We start from the raw sequence: 18,878 nt of genomic DNA on the forward strand, positions 1-18,878 counted from the left end.
TTGCAGAAAAACAGGGCAATTTACATACGAGTTCAGGAACATTATGCATACTAGTACTTCTGGATAAAAGCTCCTGTCATAGACTACCCAGAGATTCTCAAGACTCGTGGCTGTTTTTTAGAATGTGGCTTAGAATACTTGAATTTCTTAGCACCTTGAGAACTATGAAGCACAAATATGTATATATATTGCTTCATTATGGCAATTGAAAGTCTTTATTTGTAATCCTATATGATAAAAGCCTAATATGCCAAGTGGCCAGTTGGCTGTTCAACCAAAGCATGATATGCTAAAGCCGCTCAACTACTTGCTATGACGTACACTGATCACCAGTGGTAGACAGTCAACTGGTCAGCCAGTCACTATAATGTGCATTGACCACCAGAGGGCAGATGCTCCAACCAGTAGGTTAGCTGGCTGCTGGGGTCTGGCTGATTGGGACTTAGCGAGGTGGGCCTGACACGCCTTGGAGCCCTCCCATGGTCCCTCCCCTGCTGGCCAACCTCCTGCATTCCTCCTTGGCTCTGATTGTGCACTGGTGGGGTCCCTTGGCCTGGCCTGTGCCCCCTCACATTCAGCCCAACAGCGTAACAACTAGTCACTATGACGTACATTGACCACCAGGGGGCAGATGCTCAACGCAGGAGCTGCCCCCTGGTGGTCAGTGTGCTCCCACAGCAGGGAGTGGGCCTAAGCTGTTGGACATCCCCGGAGGGCTCCCGGACTCTGAGAAGGCTCAGGCTAGGCTGAGGGACCCCCAAATCCCTAAGTGCGTGCATTTTGTGCACCGGGCCTGTAGTGTAAAATAAAGGTCTATTTGTTCAAAATATGGCCACTCCTGATGCCAAACTGCTTCAGGCATATGAATTTCCTTTTTCCCACTTAACCTGAAATTAAGTGGATTGAATGGTCAAAATTGGTGTATTTTTGTGTTACGAAATGTACATTAAAAGGTAAGATGAGCCCTGACCGGTTTGGCTCAGTGGATAGAGCATCGGCCTGCGGACTGAAAGGTCCCAGGTTCGAGTCCAGCCAAGGGCATGTATCTTGCTTGCGGGCACATCCCCAGTAGGAGATGTGCAAGAGGCAGCTGATCGATGTTTCTCTCTCATCTATGTTTCTAACTCCATCCCTCTCTCTTCCTCTCTATAAAAAAATCAATAAAATATATTAAAAATAAATTTTAAAAAATTAAAAAAATAAAAGGTAAGATGAACCCAGCCAGTGTGGTTCAATGGTTGAGCATTGACCTATGAGCCAAGAGGTTGCAGTTTTGTGTGTGTTTTTTAATATATTTTTACTGATTTCAGGGGAACATGGAGAGGGAGAGATGGAAACATCAATGATGAGAATCATTGATTGGCTGCCTCCTACACACACCACATGGGCTCCAACCTGCATCCCAGTCATGTGCCCTGACCAGGAATTGAACTGTGACCTCCTGGTTCATACGTGGATGCTCAACCACAGGGCAAGAGGTTGCAGTTTTGATTTCCGGTCATAGCACATGCCCCGATGTTTCCATCTCTCCCTCTTGCTAAAATAAAAATAAAAGCATGTAAAAAAGATAAGGTGAGTAATGAATATAGAAAACAAGAAAGGCCTAAGTAATTTCTAAGAAAGCAAAATACAAATGAAATATCAGGTTTTGCCAATTTAAGCTCCCACCAATTATATAAGAAAGGGTGGTCTTGGAGCAAAAGGTGTTCAGATTTTAGTAAAGGAAAATAAGCTTTACTCTGAATTATTTATTCCAGAAAAATATTTCAAAATGAAATTGAGGTAACAGTTTTCAAAAACAATATGGTGAGAGAAAAAACTAATGGAACTGAGGGGAAAAAAGATTACATGATGTTAGTACTAAAATGCATACATACTATGGCATTCTGTTTGACTAAGTTCTGCCCTACACTTAATCTTAACTGACCCTAAAAAGGCTGTCCAATCGGGAAACCTTGCTTGGTGTTCATAGGTTAAAAACAAAGCAGTTGCTTAACACTCAAACCAGTCATGAGTCCTCACTAGGATACTGTGATGTGAATCTAGGTATGTTTCTTTCTGATGGCAATTTAATCCTGGAATAGATTTTCATGGCATGATTTTTCAGACTTCTACAAATACTGCGGGGGTTTTTGTGTGCGTGTAAATTTGAGAGGATACTCTATGCTGGGAATGTAACATACTTTAACAATGAGTTAGAGATAAAATTGAAAAAATTGAGACTGTCAAAGAGGGCCTAGACTCCCTCCCCTCAAGGGTGAGCATTGACACATGAGTAATTGAAGCACCACAGTGTCAGGAGAGTGTGGCTCTGATCACTTTCATTTGGAAAAATTAAAAGTACTTAAAAAGGAGAACTGGGAGTTAGTGTTTAATTTGTAGAGTTTCAGTTGGAGAAGATGAAAAAGTTGGATGGTGGTGATGGTTGCACAATGAATGTACTGAATGCCACAGATCTGTACACCTGCAAATGCTAAATTTTATGTATAGTTTACCACACACACAAAAAAGGACACAAAAAAAAGCTCTCTAATATAAAGATCCACATATCTCTAACTTGGTACTATTTCTTGCTGCTGTATTCTGTAATTTGAAAGTTGTGAAATGACTAGGTTACCAATGAGATGATTGCTTGCTTTGTGACTGCTCCATCACTAGGGCCTAGAACAGATCCTGGATTGGAGTAAATATCGAATTAATGGAAGGAAGGGAAAGAGGGGGGAGAAATAAATGATTGGTAGAGCCCATTAATTTAGGAAATTCCCAAACAGAAAATTCCTTCAAATTAAACCTATGAGCTGAAATATAAAAGGAATGACAGAAGTCTAGGTTGAACATATATTGAATCTTGATGACCCAAAAAAAGGATTAAGAATCACTTTTAAATCTGTTTAGTTCAGGAAGAGAAATGGTAATTTAACATAATTATAAAGTATTGGTGTTTAAGTCACCTTGTAAATTTGTTTATATTGAATGGATCCCTAATGTCAGATAAGTGTTCTATTTGATATTTGTAAAATCAAGTGCAGAGAAGTCCAATAGGAAATGTTCTTTTAAACATAAGGGACGTGAATTTTATTTTCAAGTACTGTACATTAGAAATTACTTTCACTAACCTCTTTATAAAGGCATACATGTATTTGTAATCAAACTTTTAATGCAATTACAATTTTTATATTATGGTTTGTATGCTCTAGTTTCTCAGGATTATTTATGGTTTACACTTTTTAAAATACCATAAATTTAATAATTGCAAAATTCAAATGAAGAAAACTAAGAAGAAAAAAAAAACTAATAACATTTGTTGTCTGGTATACATGGATCCTGAATCCATTTACATGTTACTGAATGGGAAGACCTAGTACTATAAACATTCCATTCCCTACTCCAAATGTATATATACATGTAATAGAGTTCCAATTAGAAGGCTTGCTACATTCACCAAGGTAAATGTAAACATTCAGCTTTAGAAAAGTTATATTAGTCCACATTTGGCATAATACTCACTTAGAAAAATACAGGCTAGGAAGCCACATGCAGAAGGGCAATGCCAGGCATTGCTCGGGAGTCCTTGGAGCAGTCCCCACAGCAGTGCTAGGTACATACAAGATGATGAGATCCATCTTAGATAAGTGCAGGAGCCACCTACTCAAGTGTTATGGATCAGTACCCAGTATCTCGTAACAGTTCCATAGGCATAGCTTCCAAAGTACCTGGAAGGTACACACAACTAGTTATGTCACTGCCCTCAGAAGCCTCAAAGTATGGTGTCCCCATTAGATAGTTTCTTCCAGTCCAGGTGCAATTCGCCAGTCAAATCATTTTTACCAACCCTGGCCGGGTGCTCAGTAGAGCATCGTTACGGTACACCACAGTAGTGGTTTTGATCCTGGTTTTGAACCAATGAATGCAAAGTGGAACAACAAATCAGTGTTTCCTTCTCTCTTCCTCCCACCCTCTCTCTACAATCAATAAAAAAAATCATTTTTACCATAACAAATGTGACAGAGTTGACATACTATCATTATCAGTGTGCCAGAGAAACGCATTTAATGAAAGGCCAAATTCTCATGCAGAAGGGGAAAGGCTTGCTTAACCACATATAATAACCCCTAAGGATGGGGGGTTGGGAGAGTGAATGAAATTGTTCCAAAGAGCACGTGAAAGAATGTACATGGGAATGAGTAAATAATTAGAGGTGTAGAGTTCAGAATAGATCCAAGTACATATGAAAATTTATATGATAAAGATGACATTTTATTTTGGTAGAAAAAGAGCAGATCAAAAGATGGTACAATTGACAGTTTGGAAGAAAATAAGTTTACACCCTTGCCTCATACTACATTAATATAAATTACAGGTGTATTAAATATCTAAATTTTAAAAATTAAGCTATAAAGTATCACTGGGCAATCAATAGTAATAATTAAGAGACAAGCAAGACTATTTGATGAGTGCTAAACTTGTGGATAAAAGTTGGAGGAATAAGAACCACATAGTCTGAGTATCTCCCTATACAAGGTACTTGCTAATTACAAAGGGAAAATGTTTAAATGTGGCAGACGTTCCTTAATCAAGTGATCAAAGTGAACACCCGTCATGGGACAAATGGACATCACGTACTTACTGATATGATACACCAAGGACAAGGTCACTTTTGTGACATTCCACAAAAAATATATATAACTTTATTCTAATCATGGGAAGAACCACATAGCCCCCAATTAAGAGGCATTCTATAAAGTAACTGATCGTATCCTTCAACAAATTTCAGTGTGGCCCCAGCTCGTGTGGCTCAGTTGGTTGGAACAGCATCCCTCACATTACAAGGTGGTGGGTTCAATTCGTGGTCAGGGCACATACCTAGGTTTGGACCCCCTAGTCCAGCGGTTCTCAACCGGTGGGTCGCGACCCCTTTGGCGGTCGAACGACCCTTTCACAGGGGTCGCCTAAGACCATCCTGCATATCAGATATTTACATTACGATTCATAACAGTAGCAACATTACAGTTATGAAGTAGCAACGAAAATAATTTTATGGTTGGGTCACAACATGAGGAACTGTATTTAAAGGGCCAGAAGGTTGAGAGAACCACTGCTAGTCAATCCCCTGTTGGGGCATGTGTGAGAGGCAGGTGATTGATGTTTCTCTCTGGCATCAATGTTTCTCTCCACCGGCCAGTGCTTACATTAATTTTTAATCTACTTCAACAGTTACAGAGAGCAGAAAACTTTTCATATCCGTTATTCTTCATTCTTCTTTAGCGCTTAACATGTTAGTTAATTATGTGAACTGACTTTCCAGACAGACTGATTGGTGTGGAAAAGAATGTTAAATTTGGTTTTAAGTAAAAGTCAACTAAATTAAGTCCCTGGGAAACAGGGTTACTCTACTTTTAGGTGACAGAGCTGTGTCATGAGAAAACAAAGTGCTAACCAAAATTCTATTTAGTGAAACAATTTTCATTCTATGGCCTTTAGTCTGTAGAGATTTAGTAAAAGTCCTACAAATTCCATAGTAAAATACAATTAGACTTAATTTTAAGGTGTGTGAAGATTGTTAAAAGTTGTTTATTGGATTAAAAGCAGGAAGCTAACATATTTTAAAACATACTTCAAGAGTTGAAATAAAAGGCTTTCTGAGTAAAAATCAATTGATGAGAATATTCAATTAACCAGATCTCACTCCAACAGATGACAAAAACTTTACTAAATCTTCACATGAATCTTCATAGAAAATGAACCTAAATTTGAATTAAATTTATCTTGGTACCACATAGCATTTCAAATCCAAATTAGACCTTTAGTTTTAGAATTGTAAGCATGAAAAGAACACCTAAGTACATTTCTTTACAATCTCAGTATGAGAAACTCCTTTTAAATTATGCAATAAAAGAGATTGATAAATTAAATAGCATAGAAATAAAAACTGTATGGCAAACACAATAAACAACGTCTGAAGAGAAATGATAAATGGCAGAATATTTTGTAAACATACCACAAAGGGTGAATCTCCATATATATGATACAGACACCACCCCTACAAACTCTTAAAAATGGAGAGAGAAAAAAATAAAATTAATTTTAAAAAAATATTTTTATTGATTTCAGAGAGGAAGGGAGAGGGAGAGATAGAAACATCCATGATGAGAGAGAATCATGGATCAGCTGCCTCCTGCACGCCCCACACTGGGGATGGAGCCCACAACACAGGCAGGTGCCCTGACCAGGAATCGAACCATGATCTCCTGGTTCATAGGTAAGATGCTCAACCACCGAGCCAAGCAGGCCAGGCTTAAATTTAAACATTTGAAAAAAGATAAAAATGAAGAAGAGAGAGAAAAGTTTTTTTTTTTTTTACAGGTGAATACCAGTTAATAAGAGAGAGAGAGAGAGAGAGAGAGAGAGAGAGAGAGAGAGAGAGAATGAGAAAGGTTTTTATAGGTGAATGCCAGTTAATAAATGTACAAATGAGAGTCTGACCAATGTGGCTCAGTTGGTTGGTGTGTTGTCTTGTACACCAAAAGGTTGTGGGTTTGATTCCAGTCAGGGCACATACCTAGGTCAGGGCACATACCTAGGTTGTGGGCTTAATCCCTGGTCGGGGCACTGATCAATCTCTCTCTCTCTCATTGATGTTTCTCTCTCTCTCTCTTCCTCTCTCTAAAAATCAATACTTAAAATAAAAAGAGAAATAAAGCCCTAGCTGGTTTGGCACAGTGGATAGAGCGTCAGCCTGCGGACTGAAGGGCTCTGGGTTTGATTCCAGTCAAAGGCATGTACTTGATCCCCTGCCCTGGTCAGGGCGCATGTGGGAAGCAACCAATCAATGTGTCTCTGTCACATCAATGTCTCTCTCTGTCACTCTCCCTTCTTTCCACTCTCTCTAAAAATCAATGGAAAAATATCCTCCGGTGATGATTAACAAAAAACAAAAAAAGGGAAATAAATTCTTAAAATAAATAAATGTACAAATGAGAGACAATAATCAGTCTGTAGTCCTTGATATAATAACAGATCAGACAAAAATTATCAATGGATTCTAATACTTTTGGGTGAACAGTTGTTGGAGAAAAGGATATTTGCTTTTGGACTCAAAGTATCATGCCACAGGTTACTTATTAATTCTAAAACAAAGGACTATTCCTTTTCAATAAAGAGATCTGGCAGTCACATTAGCAAATTTAGCATCACCAGTAGTGGAACAACCCAACATGTACCTCCATGAACCTGTATTGTAATACAATATAATGTTTACAACTTTACCTAACGAGTATTCTTGCCAGAAGTGTTTAACCTGAACCTAATTTTGAGGAGATATCTGGAAAATTCATAATGTGAGAAATTCTATAAAACAACCAGCCTAAAGGGCTGGGGTCAGGATGGAGTGGTCTAGATAAAAAGACACTAAAAAGATACAACTTCCATAGGCTATGCTTAAAAGTTGATTGCATCCTGGATCTAACAAAATAAAACATCAACAAAAGGTATTTGGGTTAGCTAGAGAAATTTATATATATACAGTATATGATAATATGATTGAATAAATGTTCATTTTCTTAGCTGTGGAAATGGCATGATTCTATGAGAGAATGTCATTCTCAGGAGATGCAGGGGTGATGTCATGATGAATGCAACCTTCTTCAAATAGTTCAAAAATAAAATAAAAATTTAAAAATTTTTAAAAAATAGTTCAAATAAACAAAAACCAGTACATATAGAGAGACAGCCAAAAAGGTATATGAATTCATTGTACTACTCTTTCAAGTTTGTTGTAAGTACAGATTTATTTAAATAAAAATTTAAATACTTAAAACCTATAATTTGAAAAAGGAGACCCTGTGATTAAAAAATCTTACCTTTAAAAGTAAGGATAACCCTGAGTTTCAGCACCAAAAATAATAACATGAAAGGGAGATGAGGACCGAAACTCCTCAAAGAACATTTCTACAGTATCTGGTATGAATTACTACTCCCGGGCTTGCTAGTACATGAAATTTCACTTAGCTAAATACAATGCAAATAGGTTTAGAATGTTTTTCAGCAGATTAATCCTTTGGAAAACAACTTACGGTCTCATGAGAAATGCTACTGTAGTAGCACACTGTGTATTACATAAAAAGAAAAGCTAAAAAAATGTTTAATATCACAACCTAATAGACAAAAAAAATCGACCTTAGTACTCTATCTCATTACTTAATACTCTATTCTCAAGGTATGAGTTTAATTAGTTTTGATTTCTTGATTCTTACTGGTTTCAACCTACATATAGGTAAAAGTGAGGACTAAAACTTTGACAAAAATCCATGTTTAATTTTACAAGCAGTAGAATTAGAAGAATAAATCATGTCAAAGGGTCAATGAAATATGTTTACCCGCTCCCCCAAAATATGTTTACTCCCTCTCTCTTTAAAAGTGATGCTAGAGCCCTAGCCAGTTTGGCTCAGTGAATAGAGCATCAGCCTGTGGACCGAAGGGTCTCAGGTTTGATTCTGGTCAAGGGCACGGACTTCAGTTGCAGGCTCATCTGGCCTGTGTGGGAGGCAATCAATCAATGTGCCTCTCTCACATAGATGTTTCTCTCTCTCCCTTCCTTCCACTCTCTCTAAAAATCAACGGAAAAATATCCTTGGGTGATGATTAACAAAAAACAAACAAACAAACAAAAAGTGGTGCTAGATAGGATTTCCTCTTGTGGTGACAAAAATCTTTTGGATCTAGATAGTGGTGATGGTCACACAACATGATGAATGCACCAAATGCCAATGTACTGTACATTTTAATATGGTCAAAATGGTGAATTCTTTAAAAAAGATGCTAGAATATTTAAAGACTGGTACCTGGGGACAAAAGGCCACTCACCCCTCCTCTCACCCTTGTTACAAGGGAGGTATTTAAAAAAATGAATTCTGCAGGTTCCATCCGCAGTCGGGGGACATACAAGACTCAACCAATGAATGCATAACTAAGTGGAACAACAAATCCATGTCTCTCTCTCTCTCTCAAAATAAATAAATAACTTTAAAATGAATTTTGCTACAGTTATAACTCTCCAAATGGAAATTCATTATCCTGTAGCATATTCTGCATTACTTCCCAGTAGGATCGACCTAATTATGATATGTATTTCCATGTTGGCTGTGACATAAGTTTCTCCAGACAATATTTAAATACTAAATGGCAAAAACCAAGCCATTTACGGAAGTCATGTTCAGGTAGCAGTTTCCTGTTTCAGAAGAATCAATAAAAGTTTAGAGCTGGAAAGGGTTTTAAAGATCATTCAGTCTAGCCCACTCATTTTAAAATTAGGAAACAGCCGAAACCGGTTTGGCTCAGTGGATAGAGCATCGGCCTGCGGACTGAAAGGTCCCAGGTTCGATTCCGGTCAAGGGCATGTACCTGGGTTGCGGGCACATCCCCAGTGGGAGATGTGCAGGAGGCAGCTGATTGATGTTTCTCTCTCATTGATGTTTCTAACTCTCTATCTCTCTTCCTTCCTCTCTGTAAAAATCAATAAAACATATTTAAAAAAAAAAATAAATAAATAAAATAAAATAAAATTAGGAAACAGCCAGATAGGGAGTATAAGGCTAAACTGTGTGACATTATTTAGGTGAACCCAATTTGTTTCATCATTAGTAGGTAAAAGTATCCAATGGGAATATCAGGACAGCGGGCTGATATAGTAATTTCCACGTACCACTCTAACACACTGGTTAACAATTACCTAATTCTTCCCCTTCCCCCACCGTCCATTTGCCCAAGAACACACACACACACACACAATGCTAAACAAGCTTCAACCGAGATAAGGATGAAGAGGAACAATGAGGGGCTCTACTCTGAGCTACTACCCTGGAAAGAGACTGAGAAGTCATTGCATATGGTTGCATTTAAACAACAGCCTGGAAGGCAGCTCCAAAAAGCCTGAACTCTACCCACCCTGGGTGGTACTCACAAATTACTGAAACAAGACAGAAAACAAAACTTACACTTTCACAAAATTATGGTAAATCCATGCCTGGATGTTGAATATTGCTCCGAAAACAATGAAAGGAAGACAGAAGTCTGGAAAAAGGCAGCAAATGATCAAAGGCATCCATCAATGAGTATCTTTAAAGACTAGACTGATAGAATCAGGACACTATTATCTAGAAAGTCAAAATAAGAGGATATAGGATTGGGGTGCAAAAATTACTGAAAGGAGCTGGTGGGATGAGTGTGAACTTATTCATCAAATCTTGGTGTTTAGAATTAGGAAGCATGCTTTCAAATCTTGAGAGAGGTTGGGAGTGGGGGGAATTCCTTTGAGGGTGGGTAGGGAGTTTCTTTTGGACCCTTACTACCAATCTCTGTTAGGACATGATGAACCAAGAAACCTGTGATTGACCAAAAATATAATTAATTAAGAAATCTTTTACTTGATGGAAGTGTTTTTTGAAGGCACTTTTATATTTTCATTTCATTTAAATAATTCAAGAAGAGTTTAGGTAAATTTTAAATGAGCTATTACACAACAAAGTTAAGGGCATTTTGGGTATATCACTGACATTTTTAAGGATTGCATGAATGGCATTTATATGCTACCTTTCAAGAGGTGGTGGGTAGTATGCATCGATCTTTATCCTCCAGGGTGCCCTAGACTTTTTGGGACATAAATATTTGTTGAATAAACAAATAAATACAATTACATTAAATGTTTTTTTTAATACTTATTACAGAGAGTTGTAGACTTGAACAAATCTAGTTCAAAGTTTACCCAATACTTAAATCTTTACAGAAAAATGTATCCATTATATCATTTTCAGAATCTAGTGCTTATATAAATCGTTTTTGTTAACTAACCACACCATGAAACCTTATGGCATCATACTACTACATTTTGGATAATGCTACTATTTGATATTGCCCAGAATAAAAATAAGAAATGTAGCTCTGGCCAGTGTGGCTCAGTTGCTAGGAGCATCAATTCCCAGGTAGGGCATGTACCTAGGTTGTGGGTTCGATCCCCAGTAAGGACTCCAGGGAGCAATGTGTTTCTCTTTCACATTGATGTTTTTCCTCTCTCTCCCTCCGTTCCCTTCTTTCTAAAAATCAATGAAAAGTTGTCCTCAGGTGAGGATTATAAAAGAAGAAATGTAAAAATGAATGATTCCATTAAAATCAAAGCACATATTTCACTATCTAAAAATTATAGCTATCTTGAAGTGGAAGGTTAAAAACCTCATGTTTATTCAATATATTTTGCCAGATGTGACAGAAGTCATTTATAGTAAACCCCCAAAAAGTTTACTGTAAATTCAATTCTGCTCTCTATTCTTATTTTTTAGAAGTTAGTACATGCATGAAGTGACAAAAGTTTAGGATGTTCTCTATCTGATGGGATTGTACTAATAATGAATTTGGACCAAAAATTTTTCATCATCCTTACAAAATTGAAAATTATTTTTAAAAGAAAATTATAGAGCTTTGATATAATTTGGTTCAGAGGAATTAGTTTATATTCTCATTCCCAAAGTAGCTAGTTTTGTTTTGTTTTGTTTTTAAATTTGATGGTGAGGTGAAGTATGTATTTGCACACACACAAAAAAAATGTTCAACACTTTGAATGGAGGACTTGCTTCAGAGAAGGCTGGATGTGGATGGTATCATGCATTCATTCAACAAATATTTATTGAGCATATACTATGTGCCTGGCACATTTTTAGGTATTGAAAAAGTAGCAGTAAGCAACATACACCTAAAAAAAAATCCCTGCACTCATGAAGTTTACTGATATACAAAGATAAATCAGATTTACTAATCAGTTTACACTCTAACAGAGGATATAAGTGTACACAACTTTTTACATGATAAATGTCTTGCAACATATAAAGTGCTATATCAAATTCAACTTTTTACATGATAAAAGATTATTTCTAGTTTCAAGGGTCAGGGAAGCCTTCTTGGAAAATAATGATGCAGTTGAGACCAGCCTACAAGTGTAGACTGAACTATGAAGACTTGATACATGATTATGTTACATTAAATTCATTGTATTACAAAATGAAAAGAATGAAGAAAAATTAGGTAAGTTTATAAAGATTCAATACATGATTATCTTACATAAATTCATTGTATTACAAAATAAAAGTAACGAAGAAAAATGAGGTAAGTTTATAAAGATTCAATACATGATTATCTTACATAAATTCATTATATTACAAAATAAAAAGAACAAATAAAGAGAAGGTAAGTTTAAAATACAAATGTGTCTACCTCTTAAGGTGTCATGGACATGGAAGATTTTCAACATGAAAAACATAACAGATCAGGAATTAAAAGGCAAAATAAGCCAAAATTTGATTGCCTTTCTTGTGTTCTTTAAGTTTTTAATTAATTAATTTTGTCTTTTACACACCTTCCTTGTTTTAAAACAATGTTATTAAGAGTTTAGACCATAATGGCTTTTCTCATTAAAAATACATTTAAAGTTTTGCAGTGGAATAAAAGTTTTACAAAATAAAAATCTCTTACCCTATATTTGCATTATCAGTAACTCCAAAGTCACAGGGCCAGATTAAAGGCTTTTCTTTTGATCAGCCTTGGAGTTATAAACTAAATAAGCCAAATAATCTTTCCTGCTAGGATATCACTGAGAGTCTTCATTTACTTTCCCAATATAAAATCTGTGTTAACGAAATATTCTTACAATTTGCCTGGACTCTGAAAATTTTAGTGTCTGCAAAAACTTGAAATATCATAGGTGAATGCACCATCAAATTTTTTTCATTAAACTCCAATGAGTGGTGTTCTTTTGCTTCACAATTTATTTTAAATAAGTGAGAAATAAATAGAAATGGTTCCTAAATCATTCCGTTTGTTCCATCAAGCTTCTCTCTCCTTCATTTTATGAGATTGAATTAGACAAATAAAATGCATAGGGATATTCATAACCACAGAATATTAAAGTCTGAGTCCTATATCTATGTTTATTTTAAATATTGAAAATAAAGATTCATCTGCAGGATCTTTTTTTTTTTTTCTTAAAGTACTGCTATTCTCATTATTTTTGCTAGTTTTTTAAGTGCACCACTGTTAAAGCTATTTTGCAAGAAGAAGCAACTATGCTGAAGGTCTTTAATTCTATGGAAAAGTTCCTCTTAAATGTTGCTCACATGAATGTGTCAACTCTAGAAGGAGGAAGCCCAAGCCAGAGACAGTCATAAATGAAAATTTTATGTCTGTCATTTTTCTAAGTAATTCTTACAGAATATTTTGAGAAACCACCAGGAATAGAAGTTAACATAGATATTTAAACTGAGCAGTTTAAATTCTTTAAATCCAATATATATGATCTAAATCTGATGATGTTTTATCTACCTTTTGTTTGGTCTAGAATAACAATGGTTCTGAAGAGGCTCCAGTTTTTGTTCTAACCATCTATAATTTGTTCCTATAAAATTAAAACATCCACATTGATCCATTCTCCAGAAATCAAGGGAAGCAGTTAGAAAACCAATTTCAAGTCCAAATATAATTATTAGCAAACATTCACGCTCACTGATCATTTAGTAATTTGACTTATTAGTTTTTAAATGTTGACATTTTTGCTTTTCTCTTTAATTCTTTTACCCATAAATTCTGTGCTATGGCAATAATTTCTTATCTAAGTTCCTGTGAAGCACAAGGATCTGATCTCCCATTAAGTCAGAAAATAAATGTGAAAATAGAGACAAATTTGATAAAACTTTCAGTCAGGACATTGGTTTGTGTGAGTGGTTGGCATCAGCCAGGGATTCGTTTAGGATAGATTTTCATGTTTATTCTGCTTTCCCCTCCAACTGTGGCTTAGCTCTTTTCTCTGACACTGGGTGTATATAATCACAAAATACCCCTCCCTGCATTGTTTTCAATGTCAAGCAATAACCCCTTCCCTTCTTGCAGTTCATAAAACTTTCTGAAGTGGTCCAATAATTTCATGGATATTCCCAGTTCTGCTCCTTTTCCTGAAAACTAAATTCCAGTGAGCAAGCCTACTGGGTGTCCTGTTGTTGTGACAAAGGTAAAGGATGGCATACACGGTTTAACTCGCGTTACAGCTGTGGAAACAAAGGGCCAGGAGGTGGAAAAAAAACTGACCCAGGGTCACAGCAGGGTCAGCTACATGCCGAGAAAACAGGCACCATTGTGGCAGCCACCATTTATGAAGATCAACGGATTTACAGGTACACACGCTGTTTAAGTGCAGCTTTTAATTCAAAGGCACAGCCAAGGACTTTGAGCTCTTAGAACAGGATGTGGTTCATGTATCTTGTTCGGGGTGGGAAGCCAGGAGGATTTATGACCAGGGACCACCACCCGTCCTGGTGGAGCCAATACGAGCTTGTGGCAGGGTGAGCCTCCAGCTGTCCTTCAGCCAGGAGATGGGAGGGAGGGAGTTTGAGCTGCACCAAGGGAAGATGTATTTGCCTGTGTGTGTATGAGTGTGTGTGTGTGTGGATACACACATATATATGTAAACAGTGATACACAGTTCTCATCCACACCCTCTGAAATTTCACTAAAGCAAAAAAATAAAACTCAAGCCCACTGATAAAGTATTATTCATGTGAAGTAAATCTGAACATATTGCTTTTAAAGTTTGACGTGAGGAGGAATTTCTTAGCTTGCTGCTAAGAGTGGGTTGTTGGCCCCTGGAGGTTCTGATATAGCTGGGCCATGAATCCAGCTTTTGAAAGTACCCAAGAGAAATTTCCCCACCAGCCTTTCTCAGTGAACTGATTTTACCTGTTTGGGATAGTTTACAGATCCTGAGTAAAGTTACTCAGATGAACCAGGTATAAAATTTTTTTCAAGGTCTCTATCCTCAAGGCTGCCTTTAAGTTTCAATGACATGCAGAACATTTGGTAAGAATAAATGTAGGGCTTTTTTTTGTTTTTTTAAAAAGTTTTATTTATTGGTGTGTGTGTGTGTGTGTGTGAGAGAGAGAGAGAGAGAGAGAGAGAGAGAGAGAGAGGAAGGGGAGAGGGAGGAAGGGGAGACGGCAGGGAGCAGAGAGACAGAGAGAAACATGAATTTGTTGTTCCACTTATTTATGCATTCACTGGTTGATTCTTGTATGTGCCCTGGCCAGAGTCCACCACCCTGAACCTGAAACGTTCTCATCAACTGAGCTATGGTCAAGGGCCTAAATGTAGGATTTTGTTTGTTTGTTTGAAAGATTGATATTGGGTCTGGGCAAACCTTACCTTGGGTCTGTTTTCTTATCACCAAAAATAGAAAAAAAGTATTTATTACTACCTCCCATTCAGGATTGTTATGTGATTCAATTCAGTGACAAACAAATCTCATTCCTGTCACTGAACTAACTGTATGTCTACCTGTATTGATCTTCCTTTCCCTCAATTTCCTCAGCTGTAAAATGGGAACCTAGTAGACCTCCAGTCATCGTTCCAGCCCTCAAATTGTAGAATCATCTAATTATGAAATAGGTTAAACTGAAAGTCACAAAAAAGAGAACATACTCTGTACAATTCCCTAATTAAACACACAAAACCCCCAACCTTCTTTATATGAAATGTCCAAGAATTTGAAATATAAGTAAAAAGGGGTGTTTTCCCACTTTGACTCTTTTAGTAAAAGCTCTAATAGACACTGCCTCAATTCCTTTCTCCATTAAATAAAAAATGCTGACAGTTTACATTTCCAAAGACAAAAATCTTAGCTACCAAAATTACATGTTAGAGAAACTGGAGCTTACTATTTACTATAGTAAATCTAGATATCTTCCGGTTCACACGTCTTTTCCTGTTGCAAGTGCTTTAAACACTTGGACTTCCTTCCCATTACACTGCAGTCTGCCTTCTTGACTTTGCATCCACTCTAGCCTGAGTTTTTGAAAACAATTTATTTGCATATTTATACTGATATATCCAAACAGAATTCAAAATCCAAAACCTATAACTTCATATTACATTGTCTAATCACTCTGATAATGCTACTCTGGCAATTTGCTTGAATTGTAGTGTTTTCAAAGTAAATTTGTTTGAATATCCAATCCCTAATTACATATATATATATTTTTTTCATATATATATATATATATATGTATATATATATATATAAAATCAAATTCTCCAATATCCTTAAATTACCTGAAAGATGTTTTTTAAAAAATTACCAAACCAGTTTTATGAGTTTATAAATGCCATGAACTTTGTTGGCTTTTAATAGGTTATATTCCAAATTTTCACGGAAAAATCAAGAAAAGGACATTTTAATCTTTAGATAATAATTTTTAACAAAATTACTAATAGTCTTCAACTTATCTTTCATGTTTCGATTTTACTGCAAGGAAACATGAAAAAAACCTTAAAAAAACAAAGTAATTGTTTTTTTATATCACATTTTGTAAAGTTACATTAAGGGAAACCATAAACTATCAAAGAGATTTCCCCCTCACCATGATAATTCGTAAATACTGTATACTAACAATACATTCAAGTTTTAACTAATACAAACTTTAAACAATAAAAACTATAAGCTTGTTCACTGGGTTTGGTTGTGGGAAAATACTCAAATTGTTAGTTTAATTAAGAGTTCCATGAACATGCTGATTTTGATCTTTTTCTTGCGTATACATCTTCTCTGCACTTGGCTGTCACATATTTATTTCTATTAACTGTCATATTTGAGAATAATTCAGTTTATTGCTATATGAGCAGAACATTGGTAGAGATGAAAAATGCATCACTTACTGTAACAAAAAGAAACTCTTTATTTAAAATGCAATGGTCATTCTTCATCTATCGAAAGTTCAAAGTGTTAAAATATTTGGTTATCCTAATGTAACATGACATTTCGTAATGAAATAATTTAAAAGTATCTAATAACCAAGGAAAGAGAATTTCTTACAAGAATAGAAGTAGGAGGGGCTATCATTGATTGCAACAACATTCTTCATTTATAGCACTAAAAACTTCATTGGTGGTCAGACCTGAAGCAATGTTATAGTTTAATCCGTTTCCTTATCCTTCCATAAATATAGAAAAGGCAGTAAATAACACTGGTTTACCTAAAATCTGCGTTTCCTCACTACATTTGGATTTCAAACCACACTGCTGTTTTCCCAATAATAGCAGTTCATAACTTTGGCTCTTTTTAAAAAATAAGGACATTTTCTCAAATAATGCTATTTGCTTTGATTAAAATACCGTATGCACATTTGGATAATGTGCACAAATAGAAGTGGTAGAACAATCCAGCAGAAAGAACTTCATACTTTGTAAATAAATCAATTTAACACCATTTTAAAAATATGTGATCATATTATTCTGTTTTAAAATTGATTAAATATGTTTTATTATCAGACTTTAAAAATATGTGTATAATCAAAGTTTTAAAAGTAGAAAACAAAGCATAGAAAGATGTAAAATTAAAACATTTGTATTGTTTAAATCCTAATTGATGTACCAATAGTATCCTAATTTCAGTTCAGTCTGTATTGTTACTCTTCTCTCCCCAGCTTTAAACACATCATATTGAAGTATTTTGATGGTTAAGGAAAAAACTTAATAAAACAGTGCTTACCCTACTTGTTCTGACTTGCAACCTCAGAATTTGAACACAAGTTCTATCTTGCTTACTCCTTTAAATCTCCACAGAGGGCTTCTCAGAAGGCATATGTGTACATATTCTCATCTCCAATTGCACACACTGACTGCATTCCAAACCGGACAAAATTGCCCTCAACTGGAAGATTTGTTGTTATTGAAGAAAAGGGTAATGTTACCTTTTACCTTACTGTCTATTTCACTGGATTAAAACATTTACTCAATTTTTGTTGTTGTTTTTTGTTTAATATTTAAAACAAAATTCAATTTAATCTGTTTTTTAAAGTCATAATACTGGCTCTTGATTGAAATAAAATTTGGATATATCTCTAAGGTTGCCAGAGATAAGCCCCTATATAGAATGTACTACACCAAAATTTTAGATTTTTTTAGTTTACATTCTATTTGGGTTTTTACAGATGGCCATTCATTTAAATCAAACCTAAAATGTCATTTTAATCTTGGTAAAGAAATATAGGAGCAAACAAATTACCCTAAGCGATATGATAATCGAACCAACGAGCAAATTTCTAGATAATTTTCAACAAACGAAAACAAAAGATGGTGACATCATTTTGTATTTAATTGTCCCAGAGAAAAATGTTAACAATATAATAAAACCCTGGCAAGGTAGCTCAGTTGGTTAGAGCTTTTTCCCCATATGCCAAGGTTGTGGGTTTGATCTCTGGTCAGGGCATATACATGAATTAACCAATAAATGCATAAGTAAGTGGATCAACAAATAGGTCTCTCTCTCTCTCAAATTAATACATAGAAATATAACAGAAACCAGATCTATTTTTGATATAACAAAATTCACATATATATATATTTTACTGAGCTTTGTTAGTGTCCTTTTTATAAATTAGATTTTTAATAGCTGGATTAGAATGAGAATAGATTAGAATATGAGGGACCATATATTTATATTAGCTTAATGAAAAATATTCAATAGTCATATTTCATACTTGTTTTATTATACACATTTAAAAAAATCTTTACTAATATTTTACAGAGTGAGATTCAGTTACTTTTAAATTATACTCCAAGTTTTTGAAAGTGCTGGGGAAAACATTTTTAGATATGAATAGTTTCCAAAGAAAAATAACTTAAAAAATAGAAAAAAAATACTTCAATGACTGACACAGGATAACTCCAAAATAAAAATTAAATAAGGGGAAATTATTGATGTAAAATTAAACCTCAGTTCAAACAAAATTTTGCCTTTGAGAAGGCACTAGCATTATCGATTAAAAATAACTGATTAAATTTAAGTCATTTGA

This window comes from Myotis lucifugus, unplaced genomic scaffold, assembly GCF_000147115.1.
Source record: "Myotis lucifugus unplaced genomic scaffold, Myoluc2.0 scaffold_52, whole genome shotgun sequence".
NCBI classification, from domain to species: Eukaryota; Metazoa; Chordata; class Mammalia; order Chiroptera; family Vespertilionidae; genus Myotis; species Myotis lucifugus.